This window comes from Arvicanthis niloticus, chromosome 16 (genome assembly GCF_011762505.2).
Source record: "Arvicanthis niloticus isolate mArvNil1 chromosome 16, mArvNil1.pat.X, whole genome shotgun sequence".
NCBI lineage: Eukaryota > Metazoa > Chordata > Mammalia > Rodentia > Muridae > Arvicanthis > Arvicanthis niloticus.
The window spans coordinates 24975866-24994938 of record NC_047673.1 but is presented as its reverse complement, the minus strand read 5'-3'; positions in this window follow the sequence as shown (position 1 = coordinate 24994938).

Sequence of the window (19073 nt, the reverse complement as noted above, 5' to 3'; positions counted from 1 at the left end):
TGTTTATCCCACATAGCTTGTTTTGCTGTTTAGTGACCTCAGCTGTATGGTGCACGTGGTAAAGTGTTTTCACCTGTGTTCTCCTGCTTGTGTATATAAATACCTCAGAATTCCCTTCAAAGGAGAGATTCAATAAAAGAGAGACTTGAGGGAGACTTGAGAAAATAGAAGAGACTGAATCACACCCTGTCTCGTCTCCATTCTTCGAGTCTCTTGCCCCAAGAGCCACACTCTCTCTTGACCAGAGCACTTAGCCCCAAAAGTGTTGAGGCAAAGTGTTGAGGCAGAATGTGGGCCTCAACAACTCTTAAGTCCTATTTTCCATATATGCCTTGTATAAGTTACTCAGCCTCTCTGTGACTTAGCTTTTTTGTTTTGGTTTTTTGGGGTTTTTTGTTTGTTTGTTTTTGTTTATTTTTTTTTTGAGACACATTTCTCTGTTTAGCCCTGTGTCTCCAAACAAAACAAAACAACAACAACAAAAAAAAACCTCAAATGGAAAGTTAGCAACGGGCTGGAGAGATGGCTCAGTGGTTAAGAGCACTGACTGTTCTTCCAAAGGTCCTGAGTTCAATTCCCGGCAACCACATGGTGGCTCATAACCATCTGCAAAGTGATCTGACACCCTCTTCTGGTATGTCTGAAGACAACTACAGTGTACTCATATACATAAAATAAATAAAAAAAAAACTGGCCGGGTGGTGGTGGCGCATGTCTTTAATCCTAGCACTTGGGAGGCAGGGGCAGGCGGATTTCTGAGTTCGAGGCCAGCCTGGTCTACAGAGTGAGTTCCAGGTCAGCCAGGACTACACAGAGAAACCCTGTCTCGAAAAAAAAACCCAAAAAAAACCCAAAAAAAAAAAAAGAGTAACATGTTTTATGATTAAGGTTTATAAACTCCCAAGTTTATAATGGTCTATTCATGCTAACAATAACTGATTTAAAGATGTATGTCTAATCAGTTATGTCTTTGCTAACTCTGTTAAGCTTTAGCTAATTGGAAAACCTGAGTCATACAAAAAACTGTGACTGTGTAAAAGTCCACAGTCAAAGGATTAGGGAGACGAGGCTCCCATCCTCTCCATGGACTGTATCTATAAAGTTTGATTTGATACTAAAACAAAGTTCAGTTCAAAATTGTAATTTTTAACAATATTTAATTGAAAATCTGAATAGGGATAACATTATAAAATGGAAACTGGGTAGCAGTAGTGAACACCTTTAATCCTAGCACTTAGGAGGCAGAGGTAAGTGGGTCTCTGTGAGAGAGATTGAGGCTAACCTGGTCTACAGAGTTAGTTCCAAAACAGCCAGGGCTACATAGAGAAATCCTGTCTCAGAAAACCTACATAAATAAATAAATTCATAATCTTATGAGAGTTACTAATTTATTGTAAACTATTAAGGGTAGTTAAGATATTAAAGTTAATGATCAGTTACCTTATAAATGATCAAATTCTTTCATGATCTCAGAATTGCGTTTGTAGTCATGTTAAGTACAAATGAAATTCATTTACAGAGACAAGCCTGAGGAGAGACCATCTTATATCTCCCATCCTATAGTCTTTTGTGTATGCTGCCAAAGCCTGAAATAAATAACTCAATTCAAGTTTAAACTTAATGTTTATTTAATGTAAAATAATATTCAAAATCAGGAATGTCTCTTAAAACCCTGGCTATAAACACTTGAATGTCTGTGTAAAATGTGCTAAATTTATAACACATCTGCACAGCAGGACATCCCCAGACTCCAGCAGTATCCTTCCATGGGATGCTACATAGACCCCATCAAAGGAAATTACATGCAAGCCTCATTGTTGGGAGCCGACTTTAAGCAGAAAAAAGCGGCTAGAAAGCAGCTATCAACTTTGCAGCCATCTGGAGCCATATACCCTGATGAGAGACTTGTTTTTCAATAGCCTACAACAGCTGAAGCACACTCTGATAAATATATTGTTTATCCCACATAGCTAGTTTTGCTGTTTAGTGACCTCAGCTGCATGCTGCACATGGTAAAATGTTTTCACCTGTATTCTCCTGTTTGTGCTTATAAATACCCAGGATTTCCTTGTAAGCGTGTGGTGTAGTAGTAGTAGGTGTAGTGTTGTATGTGGTGGAGACAGTAAAGGAGACTTGACTACAGATCCTCTGGCTTGTCTCTATTCTTCGCGTCTCTTCCCATTCTTCCCCCCACTTTCTCTCTTGCTAAACCCTGACCTGCGGAACAGAGCAGGCCGTTACACCTCATTGTAGGTTAACGATGCTTAGAGAGCCAGGCAGTGGTGGTGCACACCTTTAGCCCCAGCACTTGGGAGGCAGAGGAAGGTGGATTTCTGAGTTCGAGGCCAGCCTGGCCTACAGAGTGAGTTCCAGGACAGCCAGGGCTACACAGAGAAACCCTGTCTTGAAAAAAGAAAGAAAGAAAAAAAAAAAAAAGAATGCTTGGAGAAATAAGACTTGCAAGAAGTCTGCTGCTCCTGTCTCTAGCTCTTCAAGCCTTACCAGATCAGGCTGTGTGTAAGTCAGACCAGGAAAATCGCCTCCTCATCATAGGGAAGATGAATTGCTCTTCCTGCCTCATATGACCAGGGCTATGGATTCTCTTTTCCAGTGGAAGATGTTAGACTCTGCAACTACATCCTCAATGTCTAAACATCAGAGAGGCAAATAGTAATTATTCTGCCTTCCATGTCTTCTGAACTGACATGTGAATATGTTGTGAACAGGGGAGCCTGTACTTCAGCCAGACTGGTATGAAACCTGCAAGCTAGTTCAATTGGAAGTGCCCTTTATCCTGGCTTTCAAATCTTCCTCTCAGCAAACTCTAATTCCAGGATCCATACCCTAACCACCCATGATCCCTGATAAGGAGGCCGCCAGATTCTCTGTCACCAGACTCAGCCTCGGAAAATTATTTGGCAATCTTATAAAAATGACTCAGTAGGATTCTATTTCTCCTTTCGATTGTACATTAGATGCTGAATTTAACCTGCTTTCTTTACAAAGATTCCAGGTCTTGTTCGTTATGCAGGAGTCTGACGTAACAAACTAATTACAGTTGACGTAAAAGCTAATTACAGTTAGCTTCATCTTCTATCAAACTCTGGTCCATGATCCAGCCAGTTGTGCAATTACATTTAACCCTACCAAAGAAAACTTTATGCTCGATGTAAAACCTTTTGTTCATTAACGTGGTCTCTTAACATTCCCCACAAAGTTGTACAGTTATCATTTCCCTCACCATCCAAACATGTTATCACCAAATGGCTGACATGTTCTGAACACTTGCCGTCTGTTAGACTGTATCCTGGCCCCTTGGATGGACCACCTTCTGAGGCACTTTAACCCTTTAGACATGACCCCTTTTGTCAGATCTAGGCAGTTAAGAGACACCTGCAACCCCAATCCCCTAAAAGCAGTAAGGAACTTAGGGGCCTTCCAGCTCATCTCTCCTCTTGCCACTTAGACTTTCTCATCACACTCCAAACTAAAACACCTAGACTAAAGTCCTTCCTTCATCAGTTAACCTCTCTGTGGCTGTAGTAATAATTTAATTTCAATCAGGGGTTCCTACCCCCCACCTTTGATCATTCAGTTTCTAGATAAAAGACACAAACCTTTGTATTTATGACCGGCCTTTAAAGCACTAGAGAGCTGGGCATGTATCTACCTTCTAAACTGTTAGTCTCTGCTTCTCTACCAATAACCCTGAGTTATGACTTGCCATGTTCCTCACCATCCCTGACCAGCCCGAGTCTTCAACCTCCTCTGCTCTCCCTGCCCCTGGCTTCTTCTGCTTCCCCGTTCCACCAGCCTCTTCAGCTTCTTCTCCTTACCCAGCTTCTCCAGACTCCTCCCCTCCCTCGCTAGATACAGGCAGCTCTAACCCTAACCATCCCACGCTAACATCTACTTTCACTCCAACTACAGCTTTTAGCCCTCCAACTAGCTCTACAGCTAAACCTCCTCCTTCCTGCTTCCCCCCCCCCCCCCCCCCCCCCCCCCCCCCGCCTAACTCAGTCTAGGTTCTTCCTTTGTGGGAGGTTGTTGGGATGGATGGTCTTGTCAGGGTACAAGTCCCTTTTTCATTAATCGAACTTTCTCAATAGAAAAAAAAAAAAAAAAAAGACTGGGATCCTATACCTCTAACTCCTCTGCCTTTATTAAAGAATTTTAGAGCCAGGCAGTGGTGGTGCACACCTTTAGCCCCAGCACTTGGGAGGCAGAGCCAGGCGGATTTCTGAGTTCGAGGCCAGCCTGGTCTACAGAGTGAGTTCCAGGACAGCCAGAACTACACAGAGAAACCCTGTCTCGAAAAAAAAAAAAAAAAAAAAAAAAAAAAAAAAAAAAAAAAAAAAACCCAAAAAATAATTTTAGTATATCACTCAGTCCTATATAGTCTCACCTCTCATCATATCACCATGGACACATGATGTTTAGAGAGAATATAAACAGACAATGACAGAGGCTAGGCTTGCTTGTAGCGCTAGCTCTATAATGCTTCTTGGTCTCAAATCTTCTCTGATCTTTACTCAATTGAGAGAGGTACAGTCAAGAACTTCTCCTAGTGTTCCTGGTAGTCCTAATCCCTCCTGCTGACTCCTGTCGATTCAGCAGAGGCCTGGCTGTCTCTGCCAGGTGGTCTCTCCTACCACTCCTGCTATCCCAACACTACTAAACTAGACCACTGATATATCTATAAAATACTTATGAATAGCTCGAGCTGCTGCTACTGACCTATAAACAAAACTGCTGATTTCCTGACAACAGAGATGAGATTTGCTCCAAAGAACCATTTCCAAACAGGTCCACTTTCCTTGTAGCATAATAACCTTTCTTTTCCACTACCTCTGGTGGGTGGTGGGCTAAAAGGGAAGTTAAAACATTTAAAAAGTCATCATTCAAAGTAGGCTTTTTAAAAAATTAAAGTTATAGAGGATTCTCCAGCAGAAGCCCGCAGCATTTCCTGCCTGTCTGTTCCTCAATTAGTAAGACGTCAGTTTATATGAAACTACTGTAATTTCTGTAATAGCACGGTACTATAAAGAATGTTTGAGTGCATAGTTGAGCATAATTGAAAGGCAGATCTCGTGTGGATACCCTGATGGCCTAGCACCTCACAGTCCACCCGTTCTGCTTGTTACAGAGCTGTTCAATACATCTCCTTTTAGAATAAATACTCACTCGGGTGTTGGAGAGATGGCTCAGTGGTTAATAGCACTGGCTGGTCTTCCAGAGGACACAGGTTAGATCATGAGCATCCATGCGGCTGTTTACAACCTTGTATAACTCCAGTCTCAGGGCATTTGACACCATCTTTTGGCCTCCGTGGGCCAGGCATGTGGTACATAGATACACATGCAGGTAAAACACCCAACACATAAAAATAAATAAACCTTTTAAAATTATTTTTTAAAAGAATATAGGCTCATTCTCTTGGTTCTGTTACTCTAGAGAATCCAGGCTGACCACCTTCGTCATAATACACACATTAAACTTCATTCTGAGAAACTGATACCACTTTAGTGATGGAATGAAGAGTTTCCAATGGTCCCCCACTAGATGGCGCTAGCTCACTAAAAGAATTGGCTTAATAAGTGTTAAAGACCTAAACTAAGCATGATGTCAAGCAATTGCCATTGATGTAAGAAAGAAGAAACTAGCGAGGCAGTGGTGGCCCATGCCTTTAATCTCAGTGTTAGGGTCCAAGGATCGCTGAAGGGAGACTCCAGACTCAAATAGTATCCAAAGACAAAGACGGTTTGTTCTGCAGAAATCACCAGCACGCAGGGGTCAACCATTCATCAAAATGATGATGACCAGAAGGGCTCAGAGGCCCCTTTTATGCAGGGCTAGGGGAATTTTCCAGAAGGTTTAGGTAACCTCTAATACAGTTGGTAGGGGGCAAAGCAATGGCATTAGAACAGTTTTGATTGGATACTATGTTAATTCTATTATTATGGGAGAGACCTTGGAGAATGTCAGAAACCAGCTCAGTTCTGGCCTTGTTATCCCTTCTAGGTGTCCCAGGAGCTGACTCAGCTCTAGACATTCAGTTGGAAGGAGATTTTTGAGGGCGGAAGGTCACCTGGGTGCTTTCTCTGCCTCCCTGAGCTAGCAGGCTTTCACCCCAGCATCTGGCTCCTGAATCTTCATTGGTAAAAATCGGATAATTGAAATTTTGTTAAATAGCAGCACTGTAAGCCCAGCACTTGGGAGACAGAGGCGGGAAGATCCCTGCAAGTTTAAAGTCAGTTGGTCTACAATGGGTCCTTGTCTTGTGAGGGTCTAATGTGAGTTAATCACAGCTGTTCTGATTTCAAAAACAGCAACAACACCATCATACCCAGAGGGCAGAGTTCTACAATACTTTACACGGAGACAATATTTTACTGGGGATGGGCTTTGAAGTTTCCAAAGTCCGTGCCAGGCCCAGGCTCTCTGTCTCTTTGTCTGATGCCTATGAATCAGGATGTAAATCAGCTACTGCTTCTGCTAATGTCTGTCTGCTTCCTGCCGGGATGAAAACAGACTAACCTGAAACTGTAAGCCAGCTCCCCAATTAAATGCTTAAAGTTGCCTTGGTCATTTGTGGTGATTTGAGATAGGAATGGCCACCATAGACTCAAGTGTGTGAATGCTTGGTCCATAAGAAGTGGTACTATTAGGAGGTGGGCCTAGTTGGAGCAGGTGTGGCTTTGCTGGAGGAAGTGCACTACTAGGGGGCGGGCTTTGAGCTCTCAGTTCCTTCTCTAGCACCATGTCTGTCTGCAGGCTACTATGCACCCCACAATAATGAAAATGGACTGAACCGCTGAAACTGTAAGCAGCCCGAATTAAATGTTGTTCTTTATAAGAAGCCCCAAAGTCATGGAGTCTCTTCACAGCAAAAGAACAGTAACTAAGAGTCTCTGGCCAGACTGGCCTGAAAATAATATTGTTCTGCTTCAGAACCCCCCGGCCCCGCCCACAGGTGTATACCACCATGCCTGGCTCCTATTCACTTTTATACCCAGCAAACTATTGCTCTCAATGGCCCTCTGGAACGGGAGAGCTTGCCTGTAGGAACACCTAGCAACTCTCCCCTCACATGTGCATGTAATGTCAACAGCAACAATTTATGTTCCTCATGCCTCTGTATGTATCAAGGCATTGAGATATGATTTCTGGAGCCAAGAATCTGTTCCTAAATGAGACCATTCATCTTTGCTGGCATCAGTTGTGCTGTTGAATGCTCCTTGAACCACCAGTACAGGCCCATATCAGAGGATCAGGGGGCAGGGAATCTCTCCAGAAATAGAGATCAGGGGAAACAGACTATTGTACCACTTGGAGAGACTTTCCAGAAACCCAAAACCTGTCTAAGGGACATTGCATGCTACTATGCATACAAAGGCCAGCCACCTTTCCTCTCTTTCTTCTGGTAACATTCGTCATCAAACAACTGTTTCTCTACTTCCTGTGCTTCTAAGGAGGTTATCCTGTATAGCATTCCACTTCACAAGTACGAACCTATCCCCCAAAATCAGACACTTTCTTCCCGTAACTGTGAATGTCAAGCCAGACACACTCAGACACATTAGGCAGCTACTGAATCCCAAGACTGAGTATCTTGGAGAGCCCATCTCTGAGTTCCGTAGCAAAAACTTCATATACTATCCTTGGTTCCCATCCTTCCTCAAATTGAACTCATCCTCTTCTCTGAGAGCTGCTCCTAATAGCATCCCTCTGGCAAGTCCCTGGATGACTTGTCCTAACCAGAGTTCATACTGTAAGGGTTTCTGAGGGTCACAGCAGGAGAATGATAACCCACACTCAAATAATATACAAAACCAGAGAGTGTTTATTCAGCTGAATTTCTTTCACTCAGGGGTCTCCCCATTTGGGAATGGAGACACCTAGTGGACTTGAAGGTTCAGCTTTTATTGTCAGTTAGGGGACTTCCAGGGAGGGATGTGTGCCCATTTACCTTGATTGTTAGCTCTATCTCTAGAGGTCTGACTGATGTTATAATTGGTTAGGCTCTGGAGACTTCCCAGCGTGGTTACTCATTCTAGCTACCTCTTCTTGCTTCAGGCCAGATGGCAAGGTGTCCTTGAATTGGCTGCCTGTGGCTGTGGTTGGCTAACCATAGGTTCCTGGATCCAGGTTCTCATTTTCTGTTTCTGGGAAACAGAAACTCGGGCCTAGTCTCCCAAACTGCCAGTTTGCAGCCTGTCATGGAGTCAGTCTGGCTCTGGCTAAGTCAGTCCTCTCAGCATCTGTGACTTGCCACCAGAGACGCCTAACTAGGACACTTCTGAGACCTATGTGAAGGACACTACTTCTATGTCTTAGTCAGGATTTCTATTCCTGCACAAGCATCATGACCAAGAAGGGGAGGGAAGGGTTTATTCAGCTTACACTTCCACGTTGCAATTCATCACCAAAGGAAGTCAGGACTGGAACTCAAGCATGTCAGGAAGCAGGAGCTGATGCAGAGGCCATGGAGGATGTTACTTACTGGCTTGCTGCCTCTAAATTGCTCAGCTTGTTTTCTTATAGAACCCAGGACCACCAGCCCAGGGATGGTACCACCCACAATGGGCCCTCCCACCTTTGATCACTAATTAAGAAAATGCCTTACAGCTGGATCTCATGGAGGCATTTCCTCAAGGGAGGCTCCTTTCTCTGTGATAACTCTAGCTTGTGTCAAGTTGACACACAAAACCAGCCAGTATAGTCTAGAACACACACATTACATGTCTTCCACTTCCTGGCATTTAAAGTCTACCCACATACTCTTGTCCAGCTTCTTCCTGGACATTGTGGCAAATCGAAGTTCTTAATGGGAATGCAATTTCCATTAACAAGATACTCTTTAAACAAGAAATTACAAACAAACTGAACAGTACTCTACCACTATTAATAAAAATAAATAAAAGAGTAATCAGGGGCTGGAGAGATGGCTGAGTTTACACCTGCCTGTAATTCCAGCTCCAGGGTCGTCCAAGAACTCTGAGCACTTTCATTTACAGGCACATACACATATACACGTAACTGATAATAATACAAATGAATCTTTAAAAATATAGAAATCAGCCGGGCAGTGGTGGCGCACGCCTTTAATCCCCGCACTTGGGAGGCAGAGACAGGCGGATTTCTGAGTTCGAGGCCAGCCTGGTCTACAGAGTGAGTTCCAGGACAGACATGACTACACAGAGAAACCCTGTCTCAAAAAACAAACAAACAATATATATACGATTATATGATTATATTTTGGCTATGCTTCCCCCCAAAACAAACAACCAAACAAAAACAGCAACAAAAAAATAGAACCAGAAAGTTTTGTGTCAAGGGATCTAAACATGACTGACCAGTTGGTGAAAATGGTATGAGAGATGTGTAATAACCTGAATCTGATTTTCCCCCGAGAGTAGGAGGGTCGCCCTTACCATAACTTTATGGAACATAACTAGTATATTAAAGCAAAATCTGTGTCCAGGGTACAAAGACAGCCGTGTGGTCGATGAGGAAAGAAGTGGCAACCACAGAGGAGAAACTCATCTTTACTCCAAACAATTTCATCCTGATTATTCACAAGTGAAATTTATGTAAGCAATTCTTCTGAACTTCAACTATTTTTAAAAGCATTTAATAAATGGCAGTTGATTACAAAAATTAATTGCCTTGCTCATCAGTGTGTAATGCATTGAGGAATTTCTGGTCAGAATCTCAGGATATCCCTGGCATCCTGACATAGGATATTGAGATACTATTCTGTATGGGGTTGGCATTTCTCCTTTTAGACATTGGATAATTAACTTCATTCAGAGAAAGACAACGTGGCAGATGATTTGCTGCCCCTAGCCACAGTGGCTGCCCTTTAAATCAACCAAAATAGGGACTATAATCTATTTATCAGGTGGCCAGGTCATAATGGTGTATGACTTTAATCCCAGCATTCGGGAGGCAGAGGCAGGAAGATCTCTGAGTTGCAAGCTAGCCTGGTCTACAGAGTGGAATTCCAGAATAGCCAAGGCTATATAAAAATCCCTGTCTTTGAAAAAATAAGAAGGAGGAGGAGGGAGGGAGAAGGAAGAGGAGGAAGAGAGGGGGGAGGAGGAGAAAGGGGAGGAAGAGGAAGAAGAGAAGGAGGAAAAAGAGAAGGAGGAAGAGGAGGAGAAAGAGGAGGAGGATGAAAAGAAGAAGAAGGAAGAGGAGGAAGAGGAGGAGGAAGAAGAAGAAGAGGAAGAAGAGGAGGAGGAGGGGTGGCTCAGTGGTCTGAAGGCCTGAATTCAATCCCTAGTACCCACATAGAAGGAGGTAATAAAATCCCTCAAGTTGTCTTACTGACTTTGACAGGTTATTTGTCTGCCAGTGAAATTCAATTTCAATTCAAAGCTAATCCAAGCCAGATTAGAATATATTAAAGGCAGGTTTATTGGGAAGCTGCTCTCAGGTGAGTTCACTGGCCCCAAGGACCGAGGCGAGCAAAGTCACCAAGTGGGGTGGAGGGGGACAGGGTAGAAAAGGCTTGCAGACAGAGAGGGGAGAGAGAGACAGAGGCAAAGAGATTGAGAGACAGAGAGAGAGAGAGAGAGAGAGAGAGAGAGAGAGAGAGAGGAGAAAGAGTAGGAAGAGGAGGAGGAAGAAGAGGAGGAGGAAGAAGAGGAAGAGGAAGAGAAAAAGAGAAGGGGAGACCAAAATATCTGAATGATCTAGGGAAGAGCCCCTGAGGGAAGCTCCTAGCCCCTGGGCTGGAAAGTTCAGGGTTGGGGTTGGGTATTCCAGATAAGGACTGAGGGATGCTGGGAAAACCTGGAGGCCAGGTCTGCTTTGTGGTATGTAAAATACACATCTCAGTCTGTTGTCCTGGAGTCCAAAACCAAACAGACTTATGTACCCAATTAAATACACAAATAAATGTAATAAAAATCTACCAAAACAGTGAGAATGTAACCATGAGCATTCACCAGTGCCATTGTCATCAGTGCTATGGAGATATTTTCATCATCTAAATATTAAAAAACACAAAGCAAGAAAACCCCAGAAGCCTTTGTAAGAACAAAGAAACATCATTATCTTTTCCTGGTGCTAGTGACTGATTCTAGGGTATTAGCCACACTAAGCAAGTGCTCTACCACTGCCTAGCTGTAGTCCAGCCTCTGGAACTATGTTTCTGGGGAGAAAGGAATGCTGGGAATGATTTTTTTTTTTTTGGTATTTTTGTTTGTTTGTTTGTTTGTTTTTGTTTTTTGAGACAAGGTTTCTCTGTGTAGCCCTGGCTGTCCTGGAACTCACTCTGTAGAGCAGGCTGGCCTCGAACTCAGAAATCCACCTGCCTCTACCTCCCAAGTGCTGGGATTAAAGGCGTGTGCCACCACTGCCCGGCAGAATGAATTATTTTTGGCACAGTGGAACCTACCCATTGCTAAGCAATCTCCTCATCAATTACACTGCTTAGAAGTTTCAGATACAGCAGTAATTCAAAGTAAACTGAGATTATATACTTAGATACTCATAAGCTAATTTACTATACAATAGACCCACCACACCTAAGCAAGCAAGTCCTACTATGATCTATTTATATTAATATAATGAGCCATTAGAAAGTTTCTAGAGTAACGCTCCAAGAAATCAGGGAAATCAATTGTAAAACCCAGATGTGATGCTTGTGTTTTAAAATATTTGGTGGGGGTAGGTGTGGGGGGCACATGCCTGTGGTGTCAGAACTTGGTAGGCAGGGGCAGGAAATCATCAGTTTGAAGTCAGCCTGGGGTATGTGAGACCCTGTTTAAATAAATAAATAAATAAATAAATAAATAATAAATAAATAAATAAATAAGCTAGTAGCATTACTCGAAAGATTTTCAAGCCTCATGTCCCTTTCTATGCTTTGACACTTTTTATAGTTTGAAAAATTAAGAGTCCTGGGCCAGGATAGTGGCTCAGCAGGCAAAGGAGTCTGTTGTCAAATCTGTACCCTGTGCTCCATCACTGGGACCCGGGTTTTGGGGTGCAGGGGACGGGGAGGAGAGAACGGACAAGTTGTTCTGACTCCACAGGAGCACTGTGGCTCTGACGCACCCACAAACATATAAAACACATACAGATAAAAGCACTGAGACTCAGTTGGCAGAAGCCCAGTGTCTGAGAACAGCTGGGCACATGCTCCACCCGCGCTGCTGCCACCATAGGGGCTCTCAAATCACACCCTGCCGATCACACACTGGTGCTCGCTGCTCGCTCGCCAAACTGTGAGCTATTTACAGAAAACTCCTGAAACTTTGCTCCCGATGGTCCCATTACATACTTTTCGAGCCTCAGCTATGAGCCCTGACAGGTTTATGGGAGTTGTGGGTGCCACGGTAGCTATGTAATTTAATTGTACCCCGACAGGTTTATGGGAGTTGTGGGTGCCATGATAGCTATGTAATTTAGTTTGGCATTGCATAACCTAATGCAGCGTCATAGCGTGATGCTGAATGCTTTAGATAGACATCATAAGGATAAATATCTTTTTAAAAAATGACCGTTGAAGGCCAGGGGCGTAGGTAGTTGAGTGGTAGAGCACTGTTTACCGTGTGTGAGGCTCTGAGTTTGATCCCTACAAAAATACAAAATGTAAATAAATTTTGATTGAATTGGGTATGAGCGTGGCAACAATTTGCTTTAGGGGAGATAAAAAAGAGTCTGATAAAAACCTGAAGCAATCCACCCTCGGTCGCTAACTTGCCTTTCCCAACATCCGTGTGATCCTTCTAACCTCTTTCACTGGTTAAAAATACTTCCTAAATTTTAGTCCCTCTTATGCTCACTTGGTCATTCCACAGGCCTCTCAACTCTGATGTATCCAAAACTTGATATTATGATGGGGCTGGGGGGAGGGGCAGAGGGATGGGGGATTTTTGCAATTAAAGTGTTAGCTATGTAAACACGAGGACCTGAGTTCTTGTTCACAGCACCCACTTGAAAGCTGGGCATAGTGGTAATGTCTATAACCATATTGTTGGGAGCCAGAGATAGGCAGGGCCCTAGACCTCACTGGTCAGTCAACCTATCCAAAACAGTGAGCTGCAAGTTCAGCAAGAGACCCTGCCCCTCCCCCCAAAAAGGTGGGGAATGTCAAAGAACTGAACATCCTCCTTGACATACACAAGACAGCACGTACACACAGACATGCACACACCTACACACATGCACACACCTACACACAGGCATGCACACACATACATATATACATACACACACATAAACACATACATGCACATACACACACAGGCATACACACACATACATACACATATATACACACACAACATATAGACACATACACCCACAAACACACATACAGACATACACACAATACACATAGACATACATACACATGGATACACACATAGACATATACATACATACAACAGAGATACACACACATACACAGGCATACACACATAAATACACACACATACATACATACATACATTCACATACACACAGACACACACACACCAAACAAAACAAAACCTTAATACTTTGTTCGTCCTCAATCTTGGTCCTTGATGTCCCCTTGGTTACTTAAGTGACAGTATCTAGTTAGTTGCCCGAATCAGTGACTGGGTACTCCCAATGCCCTGCTGGTAAAGGTAGCAATCGCTAATTTATGGCCTTGCTAAAAGCTGGGCTGTCAATACTTCTATCATGACCTAATTCAAGCTGCCAACCCAAAGGCTTGAGTCACCACCCGGCTGTTTCTGTTTGTTTGTTTGGTTGGTTGGTTTTTGTTTTTTTGTTTTTGTTTTTTTGATGATGGCAAAATGGTGCAATATGTTTGCTACTCCTTCTATTCTTTTGGATATATGTAAAAAAAAAAGAGATTGCTGGGTCACATAGACCTCTCTCTCTCTCCTCTCTCTCTCTCGTCTACCTCTTTCTCTTCATCTTTCCCTTCCTTTCTACCCCATCTCTTTACGTCTGTGTGTGTCTGTGTGTGTCTGTGTGTGTGTCTGTGTGTGTGTGTGTGTATGCGTGTACTAAGGACTCAAACATTCTAGGTAAGTACTTAACCACAGAACCACACCTCCAACCATCTATGTTTACTTTTGTTAAGGAATCATATCAGCTGGGTATTGTGGCACCCACTCTTCAGGAGGCAGAGACATGTCTCTGTGAGTTCAAGACCAACCTGGTCTACCCAGCAAATTCCAGGCCAGGGAAACACACACACACACACACACACACACACACACACACACACAAGTATGTATAATAAAAATTTTAAAGATAATTCCTCTAGCATGCTGAGGAGAACTTTTGATAAACAGTAGTGTTGTGATGGCTGTTCTTAGTTGTTAACCTTGCCTGTATCTGGATTAACTAAAACCCAAAAATGGAGGGCACACCTGTGAGAGACTTTTGCTTAATTCTAATTATTAAAATCTACTTCTAATCTGCATCTTTGAAGTAGGAAGATACACCTTTAATCTAGATATTTGGAGCTGGAAAAAGCCCCCCTAATCTGGGCCACGCCTGCTGCAGGAAGCCCATATAAGGACATGTTAGAAGGAAGCTTGTGCTCTTGCCTGTCTGTTTGCTCTCCCCTCACTAGCAAGTCCATTCACTGTCTTTAGAACCTACTTCTTCAGGAGTCCAACATGGACTGAAGACCAGCTGAGACATCCAGCCTCATCGGTTGAGCAACGACTGAACTTCTGGACTTTCCCTTCATAGCCAGCCACTGTTAGATTGGCCGGACCACAGCCTGTTAGTCATTCTAAAAAATCCTTTCTGTCTCTGTCTGTCTGTCTGTCCAAATATATGTATACATATATACATACACCCATATATATATATGTATATATATATATACATATACATATACATCATATACATATACATCATATACATATGCATATTTCATTCAGTCTGATTGGAGAGTGGCGTGGGAAAAGAAATGAGGCTGGAGGGAAGGTGTAGCCAGGCCTCAAGTCTAGGGACGAACATCTGCCTCAAGGTGGGGTTAAACATAGCCTCATCTTTTTTTCGAGACAAGGTTTCTCTGTGTAGCCCTGGCTGTCCTGGAACTTACTCTGTAGATCAGGCTGGCCTCGAACTCAGAAATCCTCCTGCCTCTGCCTCTGCCTCCCAAGTGCTGTGTGCCACCACCGCCTGGTGCCTCATCTTTAATTTTGAAGTAAACAGGTCTTTTTATTTCTCCCATCCAAATGAAAAACAAAGACTTAAAAATATTCATTCAGTATTAGGGCTGAGAGCGTAGCTCACGGGTAGTGTGTGACACACTTATATCTCTTTTTTTTCTCATCTCTAGCACTTAAATATGTAAATAATAAAACAATTCCTTCAGTTGACATCTTATTCCTACCTGATTCCTTTGCTACTGGCTCTATCCCCTCGGTAAAAACATGCAATTTTTTTTCCTTTTCATCTCCAATACTTCCTTACACACTTCCTAGAAGTTCCATTGTTATCCAGAGCTAAGATATCGTACGCATTCGATGTTTTGTTGCTAAGGATTTGCAGTGTTGTATCATGCTTACATATGTCCATAGGGAGACCACAAATAAATCATGGCGCACATGTGCAGGGACGGGAAGTTGACATCAGGGTCTCCTTAATCCTTTCCACCTTATATTTATTGAGGCAGGGTCTCTCGCTGAACCTGGAGCTTGCTAATTCTCACTAATCTAGCTAGACGGCTTTGCCCCAGAGATTCTGTCTCTGCTTCCAAAATCACAACCATCCATCGTGTCTGCCTCTGTTTATTTTTATGTTGCTGTGACTCCAAACCACAGCCTCGTGTGTGCCAGGCACTGTTGACTATGACATCCCCACCCCCAGCTCCACTTCTCCGTGGGTTGTGGGGATCTGAACTCTGGTCCTCATCTTTCATGGCAAGTGCTTGATCTACCTAGCCACCTCATCAGCCCAATATATACTTAATTTAAAAAAAAGATTTATTTTTTTGTGTATGTGAGTGTTTTACCTGCACATATGTGTGCCCAGTGCTTTTGGAGGCCAGATGAGGCACTAAGTCCCTTGGTACTCATGTTGTAGAAGGTTGTGAGCTGCCATATGGGTGCTGGGGAATTGAACCCAGGGCCTCTGGAAGAGTAGCCAGTGCTTTTAACCTCTTAGCCAGCTGTCCACCCCACTCCACTAATACACACACTTCTGAATGAATGAATGAATGAATGAATGGTTTTAAGTTGCTGTCACTTCTTGCATATCATAGAATGTCTTCCCAATCACTCTTCTCTTTCTTTTGATCCCTACCAATCTAAAACTGGCATCACAAGTCACCAATAAACCAAGAAGGAAAAAAAAAGACCCTTGAAATCTGAAAATGACCTGATATACATAAATCCTCTGGTTTTCCCACTGTACACACAAATCTCATAAAACACTCAGGGTCTCAGGATGACAGGCCAAGTGGCAAATGTAATGGAGAATAGTTAATCAGGGTAGCCAATCCTGTGGTGCTGGCTGGCAGGCCAAGTCATTCCTATGAGTGGACTAGACATTCAGCCTATAAATCTCACATTCTGTGTTTAAGTGGAAGACTAGATTAAATCACAAAGCCGGGCAGTGGTGGCGCATGCCTTTAATCCCAGCACTTGGGAGGCAGAGGCAGGCAGATTTCTGAGTTTGAGGCCAGCCTGGTCTACAGAGTGAGTTCCAGGACAGCCAGTGCTATGCAGAGAAACCCTGTCTCGAAAAAAACAAAAAAACAAAAAAACAAAAAAATCACAGGGATGCAGAGCCTCTGTCAGTTCTCAGGTTCCTAGTTTACAAACTCAGAAACCCTTGAATAACAGACGGACTGTTGAGAATCACACTAGCCCACGATCAGGCGCAAAAAAATGTTGAGGGCCCGAGCTGCCCCACTTTGGGCGGCCAAAAATGTTGAGGCCCTCTCCACTCCACGCTTGGCGGCCACTGTTTCCCGGCCCAAGCTGCCGCTCTGGTCTGCAAGAGAGAGAGGACGAACTCGAAGAATGGAGACCAGACAGAGTGTGATTCAATCCCATTTATTCTTCAGTCTCTCTTCCTAGTCCAAGTCCTAAGTCTTGAGTTCCTAGTCCCTAGTTGTACTCATTCTAGTTCCTAGTTGTACTCCTGTTGTTCTCTCCCGAGTGTCTAATGTCTATTCCTACTCCTAGTGTCTGAATCTCTGTTACTCCAAATTGTTCTGAACTCTCCTGTCTGCCTCTCGCCTTTTATATGTCTCACTTCTAAGCCATGCCTTTTGGTCACGCCTTTAAGTCATGCCCTTAGGTCTGGTCTCTAAATCTCATCTCTAAGTCACACCTTTAAGTCACACACCTTTAATCTCACACACCCAAGGAAAGTCCTGGGTGTCTAAACCAAGATGTTATCAGAATGTGCTCAGCTGTTGTAGGCTATTGTAAACAAGTCTCTTGTCAGGGTAGATGGCTCAAGATGGCTGCAAGGATGATAGCCGCCTTCTGTCAGCTCCCCACAGATCCCCTGATTCTATAGGATTGCTCTTCCAGAGGTCCTGAGTTCAATTCCCAGTAACCACATATAGCTCATAACCATCTGTAATGGGATCCAAGGTCTTCTGGTGTGTCTGAAAACAGTGACAGTGTGCTCACTTTAAAAAGAAAGAAAGAAAGAAAGAAAGAAAGAAAGAAAGAAAGAAAGAAAGAAAGAAAGAAAGCTAGCTGCCTTAACTTTGAATTTTAAGGAAATTTCCCCTTATCATTAGAAATATTTTCTTTCATGCAGGGTATGATAATGTATGCTTATAGTCACATTTGGTAGGCTGAGGCAGGAGGATCATAAGTGTAGGCTATCGTGGGTTACATGGCATGACTATCTTGCAAAAATAAAAAATAATTTTTTCTAGACTAGAGGTTGTTCAGAAGTGAATACCCAGTCTTCAGTGGATATTAGCAAAGTCTAGTGAGCACCTACACTGTGCTGTGTACTTTACACAATGTGGTTACTTGTTCATATTTGTATGTGGGGTTATGAAGGGCTGACCAGCCATGGCACCTCAAGGACTAGGCTAGTCTGAGGATGGATAAGAACAGAGCCTGTTTACTGTGGACCACAAGGACACCAATGGGACTAAGTGACAGGGCTCAGGGTACGGCTCAGTAGTGGAGCCTGTATTCTGTGTACCCTAGGCTCTGGGCTCCATCCCCTGCACCAAGAACAAGGCAAACATAGCACATATCGTGTTAGAATAGCACTGGCTCTGGGAGCCTCCCCTCCCTGCATGTGCAGAATAGACTGGAAGCCCAGTGGAGCCCAGAAGCTTGGCACACTATTTTTCTGGCTACTGAGAGTGGGGAGCACCTGAATCAGTAAAAAAAGAATCCACGTTTGGGGCTATTTTATTCCTGACACAAATACACAATATAGTTACTCACTCACTTGTTTTACTTCATCGGCATTGGGGCTACCCAGAAGTCAGTGCTCAAACTGGCTCAGAAAGTCACCCAGGAAAAGCTTAATGAAAAACCTCAGTAGCACTGTATTGCTCATGAAACTCTCAGACAATGAGGAATTTGTTTACCTAGCTGATAGACAACAGAAATAGGGTTATAACATGCACACTGCGCCCCCCCCCCCCTTTCGAAGACAGGGTCTCATGTAGCCCAGGCTGTCCTTCACTCCTAGCCGCTACCTCTCCAGTGCTAGTGTAATGGCTGGTTTTGTGTGTCAACTTGACACAAGCTGGAGTTATCACAGAGAAAGGAGCCTCCCTTGAGGAAATGCCTCCATGCGAACCAGCTGTAAGAAATTTTCTCAATTAGTGCTTAAGGGGGGCAGGTCCATTGTGGGTGGTGCCATCCCTGGGCTGGTAGTCTTGGGTTCTATAAGACAGCAAGCTGAGCAAGCTAGGGAAAGCAAGCCAGGAAGCAGTGTTCTGCATCCACTCCTGCCTCCAAGTTTCTGCCCTGTGTGAGTTCCAGTCCTGACTTCCTTTCCTGATGAAGAACAATGTGGAAGTGTAAGGTGAATAAACCCTTTCCTCCCCAACTTGCTTCTTAGTCATGCATGATATTCTGTGCAGGAATACAAACCCTAAGACACCTAAG